This window comes from Calliopsis andreniformis, unplaced genomic scaffold (genome assembly GCF_051401765.1).
Source record: "Calliopsis andreniformis isolate RMS-2024a unplaced genomic scaffold, iyCalAndr_principal scaffold0412, whole genome shotgun sequence".
Classification (NCBI taxonomy): Eukaryota; Metazoa; Arthropoda; class Insecta; order Hymenoptera; family Andrenidae; genus Calliopsis; species Calliopsis andreniformis.
This window is the reverse complement of record NW_027480821.1, coordinates 132,501-141,273: the sequence shown is the minus strand read 5'-3', so window position 1 is coordinate 141,273 and position 8,773 is coordinate 132,501. Positions and strand designations below refer to the sequence as shown.

At 53.6% G+C, this 8,773-nt stretch overlaps 1 non-coding gene and 1 pseudogene across 1 annotated transcript; both read right to left on the bottom strand.

The window, feature by feature from the left end:
• Positions 1-3,173: 3,173 nt before the first annotated feature.
• On the bottom strand, positions 3,174-6,100 carry LOC143187925 (large subunit ribosomal RNA; annotated as a pseudogene).
• Positions 6,101-7,457: 1,357 nt separating this feature from the next.
• On the bottom strand, positions 7,458-7,612 carry LOC143187928 (5.8S ribosomal RNA). The gene has a single exon (XR_013003376.1). It is a non-coding gene; the product is annotated as a 5.8S ribosomal RNA (ribosomal RNA).
• Positions 7,613-8,773: the final 1,161 nt, after the last annotated feature.

Sequence of the window (8,773 nt, the reverse complement as noted above, 5' to 3'; positions counted from 1 at the left end):
GTAGCATCTCTGACTTATTAGCAGATAGGTCGAGTTTTCTGCTTTCGCACCAGTTGGAGACCGCTGTCACGACTGCCTGTCCTTTCCTCTGTAATTCCTCCCTCGAGCCGCCTGCAATCAAGGCCAAGATGTCGTCTGCGTAGGCGATGGTTTCGCATTCCAATTCCTCCGAAGCCAGATGTGTTAGCAGGTCGTCGAAGTTTATATTCCAAAAACTTGGACCTAATATCGAGCCCTGCGGGCAGCCCTTGGTGACTGGTTTCCAAACTGCCTCGTGCTTCCCTACGATCTGTACCGTCCTGTCTGTGAAATAGCTGCCCACTAGACTATAGAGGTTTCGCGGGCAGTCTCTCTTCTTGAGTTCGTGGAGTATGTTCGGCCACCAGACGTTGTCAAACGCCCCAGCAATGTCTAGAGCAATAGCGACAACGTATCTTTGGCCGTACTTCCCTGGTTGAGTATCCCGCTCAAGTTCCTCTGCCAACTGTCTCAGCTTCAGGATGGCGTCTTCTGTGGATCTTCCAGGGCGGAAACCGTATTGTCGGTCAGACGTGGCTCCATGGTCGAGAAGGAGCGGTGCTAGCCTTACCGCCATGAGTCTCTCCAGGAGTTTGCCGAGCATGGAGAGTAGGCAAATTGGCCGGTAGGATTTTGCACTGCTGCGGTCTTTGTCCGGTCCCTTGGGGATGGTCCTGATGGTCCCTATTTTCCAGCGGACTGGAAATACTCCGAAACTGAGACATCCATTGACAAGTCTAAGGAGCTCATCGTGTATGCATCCCCACGATCTCTGCACGGCTTCCACCTCGATTCCGTCCGCGCCAGGGCATTTGCCTCTCCTGAGGCGCCCAACAGCCGCAGCCAACTCGTCCCACTCGAAGGGTAGAGTATCCTCGGTGTCTGGATGGGTGCGAACATTCTCGCGGATCCGTTGCTGTTCCGGTGTATCTGTGGTGGGGTCATCGTCCGGTACGAGAACCCGGAGCATTTCCTTGGCGGTGTTTTCCCAGTTTGTTGTGTATCCGCCGTGCGGAAGCCTTATGGTTGACGTGGCTTCCTCTTTTCTGAGTTTGCCTAGCGTGGTTTTGGTTGGTACGCCCCATGGCTCTTTATTCCCTTTCACTGTTACGAAGTTTCGCCAGCTTTTGTTCTTTTCGCTTGCTACTTTCTTCGTGTACGCTCTCCTGAGTCGTCGGTACTCCAGTTTCCGCTCTTCCCTCATAGACAGGTCTTGCGTCTGCTGGTATATCCTTCTTGCCTTATACACTGCCCTTTTCGTCCTTGTCAGCTCCGCTGTCCACCACGGTACGGACTTTTGGTGCCATTGCTTTCTGGGAATAGCCGCCTCGCACGCGTCTATTATGGCTCGCTCGGTATGTTCGGCGAGTGTTTCGACGTCTTCGCTGGCGTCCAAAGGTAGGCCCCTGAGAGCTGGTTTCCTCTCCAGGAGTATCCTTTGGAACTTGTCCCAGTTTGCTTTCCTTGTGTTGTATCTCGCCTTCAAGGGTGGCGGAGGTCGTCTCCCGTCGCCGAGGTCAAGTCTCGTTTCCAGGATTCTGTGGTCGCTGGAAGTACCGTCCTCGCACACTTTCCAGCCGTGTACGAGTGGTATGGCTTTCCAATTCGCAAGCGTAACGTCAATGTTTGACGAGCCGCGGGTGGTCTCAAAAGTGGCCGGGAACCCAGTCTTGTTAAGAACTATTAGTTCATGCTGTGCGATTAGCTGCTCCAAAAGTTCTCCTCGTTCATCAGTCTTTTTGCTGTTCCAGACGTGTGATTTTGCGTTTGCGTCTGCTCCTATGATCATAGACTTCCCGCGGAAGGTTGACAGTATCCTGTCAAGGTGAGCGAGTCCGATTTCAATTTCCTCGGATGGAGGGAAATACTGGCTTACGAGATAGAGTTCGATGGATCCGTCGGAGATTCGCACGCATACGCAGTTTGTTGTGCAGAATTCTGCAACTTCGAGAACGGAGAGCTGCCTGTTCCGTATGGCCACTGCTGCGAGCGGTGGTGTGTCTCTACAGCCACGTGAGACTGTGATGGTCCCGCTGCTGAATCCTGGAATAGTTCCCTGGAAACTATACGGCTCCTGCATTAAGAGGATGTCCGCGTCAGTTTGTTCCATTTTCGACCTGACCTCATGGGGCACTGTCTTCGATCTCTGCATGTTGAGCTGCAGTATCGTGATTCCGCGTCGTTTTCCGTGCCTGGGTTTAGTATCCATAGTTGGTGTTTTTTACGGACTTCTCTATGGCTTGCTTCTGTACTGGACATGCCGCGCTGGATGCGGCGTGGTCTCCCTTCTTCCCGAATCGTCTGCAGTTTACGCACACCGCAGGATTCTTTGACTTTGGGCATGATTTTACTCCATGCCCTTCCTCAGCACAGTGCCCACAAACTTCTTGTCCTTGTTTGCAGTGCTTCGCAATGTGTCCGAAGGCCTGGCACTTGAAGCATCTACTCACGGCCAGGAAATCCCGCACCTTACAGGCGTTCCAGCCAAGGAAAAGCTTGTGTGCTTCCAGCATTCTGAGTCTCATTGCTGGCGACACCTCGACGACCCAGTTTGTCTCGTCTCCGTCTTTTCTGCCAGTTCTAAAGCAGAGTTTCACTGCTTCTGCTTCTTCGTTGCCTAGAACCGTACTGTTTTGCTTTTTGAGGCAGTTTTGTATCTCCGTTTCCGACAGCTCGCGCGGGACGTCGAAGACTATCATCCTTGGTTTCCTCATTTCCCTGGCAGCGACTTTGAGGCCCGCAGCTTTGAGCTTCGGGTTCTCTGTGAGTTCCTTAAGGGCCTCCGCGGTGGTTGTCTCTACGGCGATACCGTTTCCGTGAATTTTGCGTACGGCCTTGACCTGCATGCCTCGTTTCTTGGGGTTGACGAGTGTGAATACGGCATGTCGCGCCTCCTCACTGGTCCTAATTTCTCCTGCCTCGCTGTCCGGGAATATGACAGCTACATTTTTTGGGGGTGCCACCGCTGTTGACGCAACCTTTCCCGATGGCATCATCACTCTCTCAGCGTATGTGAGAGGCTTCGGCACATCGGCTTTTTTGACGACACGTTCCAGGCATCTGCTTGCTAACAGCGACTTCTGGACCGCGCCGTTTAGGGCCGCCTCGGACTTCTTAGAGTGGGTGGTCGCCTGCTCGATTCTTCCCTCGAGGAAACTGTTCCTTATGGTGAGTTCCTCTACGAGCTCCCTCATCTCCTTAGTAGATAGGGACAGAGGGAATCTCGTTAATCCATTCATGCGCGTCACTAATTAGATGACGAGGCATTTGGCTACCTTAAGAGAGTCATAGTTACTCCCGCCGTTTACCCGCGCTTTTTTGAATTTCTTCACGTTGACATTCAGAGCACTGGGCAGAAATCACATTGCGTCAACACCCGCGGGGGCCATCGCAATGCTTTGTTTTAATTAGACAGTCGGATTCCCCTGGTCCGTGCCAGTTCTGAGCCGAGCGTTGAATGGCGGCCGAAGAAACGACACGCGACGGCTGAACCGACGCGGAAGCCTCGCAGCAAGGAAGATCCGCGGGAGGCCAAGGCACGGGACCGAGTTCGGATCCCAGGACGTCGACCGAAGTCTAAGACCCTTCACCTCGCCCAGGCCCGGCACGTCAGCCAGACCCGCTTCCCGACCAAGCCCGACACGCCCCGCTCCTCAGAGCCAATCCTTATTCCGAAGTTACGGATCCAATTTGCCGACTTCCCTTACCTACATTAATCTATCGACTAGAGGCTCTTGACCTTGGAGACCTGCTGCGGATATGGGTACGAACCGGCGCGACACCTCCACGTGGCCCTCTCCTGGATTTTCAAGGTCCGAGGGGAATATCCAGACACCGCAGCAACTGCGGTGCTCTTCGCGTTCCGAACCCTATCTCCTTGCTAGAAGTTTCCAGGGAACTCGAACGCTTATACAGAAAAGAAAACTCTTCCCAGATCTCCCGACGGCTTCTCCAGGTCATTTTGGGTTACCCCGACGAACACTCAATGAGGGCCCGGATGTTAAACGGTTCCGCTGCCGGGTTCCGGAATAGCAACCGGATTCCCTTTCGCCCAACGTGTGTATGTCTCTTTTTTTATCTTTCAATTTATCTCTTTGTATAATAATATGTTTGCAGACATTGATTTTAGGACACCACATTTGCATAGGATTTCTCTTAGGGCTTAGGATCGACTGACTCGTGTGCAACGGCTGTTCACACGAAACCCTTCTCCACGTCAGTCCTCCAGGGTCTCGCTAGAGTATTTGCTACTACCACCAAGATCTGCACCGACGGCGGCTCCAGGCAGGCTCACGCCCAGACCCTTCTGCGCACACCGCCGCGACCCTCCTACTCGTCAGGGCTTCATGGAGGACGGTCACCAGTAATGGCACCGTCCCTCCCCACTTGCCGCTGACGGCAGAGTATAGGCGCGACGCTTCAGCGCCATCCATTTTCAGGGCTAGTTGCTTCGGCAGGTGAGTTGTTACACACTCCTTAGCGGATTCCGACTTCCATGGCCACCGTCCTGCTGTCTTAAGCAACCAACGCCTTTCATGGTATCCCATAAACGTCGACTTAGGCGCCTTAACTCTGCGTTTGGTTCATCCCACAGCGCCAGTTCTGCTTACCAAAATTGGCCCACTTGGCACTCTAATCCGAAATCTCGTGGCTTCAATGAACCAAGCAAGCCAGAGATCTCACCCATTTAAAGTTTGAGAATAGGTTGAGGTCGTTTCGGCCCCAAGGCCTCTAATCATTCGCTTTACCAGATGAGACTCGCACGCGTCCCCGAAGGAACGGAGGAGTGAGTGCCAGCTATCCTGAGGGAAACTTCGGAGGGAACCAGCTACTAGATGGTTCGATTAGTCTTTCGCCCCTATACCTAGTTCCAGCGATCGATTTGCACGTCAGAATCGCTACGGACCTCCATCAGGGTTTCCCCTGACTTCGTCCTGACCAGGCATAGTTCACCATCTTTCGGGTACCAACGTGTACGCTCTAGGTGCGCCTCTTCTCGCAATGAGAACGAGACGCCCCGGGAGTGCGGAGCACTATGCAGCGCCCATCCTCCCTCGGCCGACGCAAAGGACGACCTTCACTTTCATTTCGCCTTTAGGTTTACTCATCCCAATGACTCGCGCACATGTTAGGCTCCTTGGTCCGTGTTTCAAGACGGGTCCTGAGAGTACCCAAAGCAATAGCGCCGCCGACAGGTAATTCAAAGCTTGGCCAGTCCGAGGGCTCCGCCGGCTAACAGCTGGCCAGGCCCGTGAACGGGAAAGACGTCCGTACCACAGGGCAAACAAAGCTGACCGAGCTTGCGGCGGGCCTGACGCACCGTTCGAATGAGAAGACTGGTTGCGGCCCGATACCATCTGGGGAACACCGTCGCGCAGCCGGTCGGGTCACCGAGGGTCCGTCGCGCACGCACAAGGCGACGCAACGGTCTAACCGCCCGGGCCGTAGACCGACACGCAACGGGTCGCGACGTCCTACTAGGGGAGAAGTGCACGTCTACGTAGCCGGAACGTTCGCCGTTGGCCGTAACATCCGTGCGCCCTCCTTGCGGAAAAGCGTCGGACACCCCTTTCGGGGTTTCGCGCACCAACGGGAGCCAGCATTTGTCGACGATGAATCTCCCCTTTCGAACTTTTGGGTTTCTCAGGTTTACCCCTGAACGGTTTCACGTACTCTTGAACTCTCTCTTCAAAGTTCTTTTCAACTTTCCCTCACGGTACTTGTTCGCTATCGGTCTCGTGGTTGTATTTAGCCTTAGATGGAGTTTACCACCCACTTAGGGCTGCATTCTCAAGCAACCCGACTCTAAGGAGAGACCCTCCCGAGACGCGCACCGGTCGCTACGGGCCTGGCACCCTCTATGGGTAAATGGCCCCATTCAAGATGGACTTGGACGCGATGCAACGTCACGGGATAAACGGATCCTCCCGAACACTACATTTCCCTGCGGCAGTACCGCGGGATTCAGTGCTGGGCTCTTTCCTGTTCGCTCGCCGCTACTAAGGAAATCCTTGTTAGTTTCTTTTCCTCCGCTTAGTAATATGCTTAAATTCAGCGGGTAATCTCGCCTACTCTGAGGTCGTCGTATACGTGTTAAATATATATCACACACGTAGAGTGATATATTTTATATATGTGTAAAAATGACGAAAGAAGCTGTGGCGTAATCCTCGTACAACGGGGGCACACAACCGAGAGAAGCGGACCAGGCAGAGTGTGTGAACGAATGTTACGAGAAATGGGAAATGAGAGAGAGACTTGAGATCATGTTCGATGCGTCGTCCCAACTTCGCCGTGTGCCTTCGGAATATGTTGTCGTAACGCAACAGCAGCGTTTCCAAAGGTAAGGAAGCTCCTCGTCATTCGCCAGAAGTGATCAGCGGAGAGTAAGTCACATCGTCCTTAATGCGCCACACCAAAGCATCTTCGCGTCTCGTTTAATTCGATCTAAAGGAGAGAGACTCTCGCCAGGCGACTGCCGGTATGGTTTAACGCCCGTCCGCTTGCTTTTTGTATAGCTTTCGTGGACTGGACGACCGGACTTGACGCGCGGTCTCTCTCGGCGATCGACTAACGCGAAGACATGGGGCGACCGGACGCTGCTACCTTTCCACCTCCTCCTTCTAGGAGAGAAGTCATCCCTATGTGATGAGTCATATATATGGCGGCTGTGTAAGCCTCGCCAAAGAGGATTCAGGATACAGAAACAAGTTGTAGTACAGCACAACACATTCACGGAGCCACAAACGACTCGACCGAAACGTGGCCGGGGAAGATGCATCCCGGAACTTCATCGTTTCGACGAATGAGTGCCTCCTTTTCGCGTTGTTCCTGCAACAAGACGATCCCTCTAGAATCCCTGGGGCTCTGTTTCTCGTCATACATTTCTTCACCACACTACACGGGTGGGGTATACGCGATCTCGTGTTCATGCTCACTCGCACACCCTTTCATTGTCCTTCTCTGTAGTCTCACGACAAACTCTCTTGTGTGTCGTTGCGGGTTACGCACGCCTCTTTCTTACACGCATCATTTCAGACTACGTCGGGAGCGCGGATGAAAACTCGCACGAAAAGCGAACGCTGTCTGTTAACAATCACGAGGGTATCTGGCGAGACACGGAGGCTGGTCGATGATCGTACGTCCGCGCGCTTGCGTCCGGAGCGGTGCACATACACGCACGGGCGGTCGACAAATTAAGCGACTCACGACGCCGTGTGAAAAGTAGCACTCACGCAAGTCCGGAACGACAAAGCAACGACGATGACGACGATGTCTCCAGTCATCTGCCGTGTACACACAACCTTCTTCCCTCCATGACGTCTAGAGCGTATTCTCGCTTGTTTTCGTGCGACCGCGGCAAACGCCGACGAACGGTCCAACAATCGCTCGTACGTGACACCGAGATGCCAACGTAAGCAGTCTTAAGGTTACGTGAACGACCCTCAGCCAGGCGTGGTCCAGGAATTGTATCCGTGGACCGCAATGTGCGTTCGAAATGTCGATGTTCATGTGTCCTGCAGTTCACACGTTGACGCGCAATTAGCTGCGTTCTTCATCGACCCACGAGCCAAGTGATCCACCGTTCAGGGTTGTATTTTAATATTCTGTGTTCATGTATATATATATATATCATACTCGTATATAGTTCTCGGGTTCGGAAGAATCCGAGACCCGCGCCTCCAACTAGCACACGGTCGATGGAGGTTCGGGCGTCGCGACACTTCGTCCGAACGTAAGATACGAACGAACGAAAGTGACGACACAGGGGTCTCTGGGATGCGGTTCCGCACGGAGACCGCCACGCAATTGCGAACGGTTCCCGTAACGGCCAGGCGTAGAGTACATTTAAAAACCTAGGATCACAACCTGGAGAGTACGATTGGAGCCGACGGGGATACCCCGATCAAGTGAACCACGTACATCCACGGTGTTCTCCTCTGAAACGACACCCCCCATTTTATTGTCGCAGCGCCCTGCACGTACGTATTCCCCTCCTGATTTGGATAGCCGATGAGAACGGACTTCGCAGCCGGCTTCGATCGGTCTTTCTCATCCCGTTAAATTCACACACAAATTCATTATTCTTGGGAGTCAGACTCACGAAAGTCGAAGCTGTTAACAGCCGGTCCACAGTTGTTGTTCACACGGCAGGAATACGTACCCTACGGCCGCACATCGACGCGGGATACGTGTCGCGTCCTAGGTTACCCGGGCCCTCTCTCTTTCTCAAGAGAGGGTCCACATCCGCGGGACGGTTCGGAGAGAACAACGAGGTAAAGAGACGAAGAAACACCGGGAGCGGGATGCGAATGGGAAAACACGTTTGCTTTCGCACTCGTGCGCTCATATCGGTTTTTCTCCTTAACCTCTTCTTCGCTCGCTTTTCATATTCCCACCGAAAATAGGAGAAACGGGCGCAGCCTCGCGCAAGCAGCTGGCAAGCACGCTCTCTCTCCTCTCTCTGCCGCGCGAGTATGCACCGTATATATTAGCGGCGGGTGTGTGACCGAAACATCGCGCAGCGACGGGACCATGTCTTCCATAAGATATGAAAGACCCCGATATCATGCTGTGGCGACGGGGCTATCGGAGATGCACCTCACGCAAGCGCTATATATATCGACGCAATGCTTACGCGCCGAGGAGGGAACGATACATCCCAAACTGGCGGGCTCTTTGTAAACGCTGGGACAAAGCCTCACGCAGGCAGTCGAGAAGGAACAGTTTCGCTCCATCGAAGATGCCGCGCGTA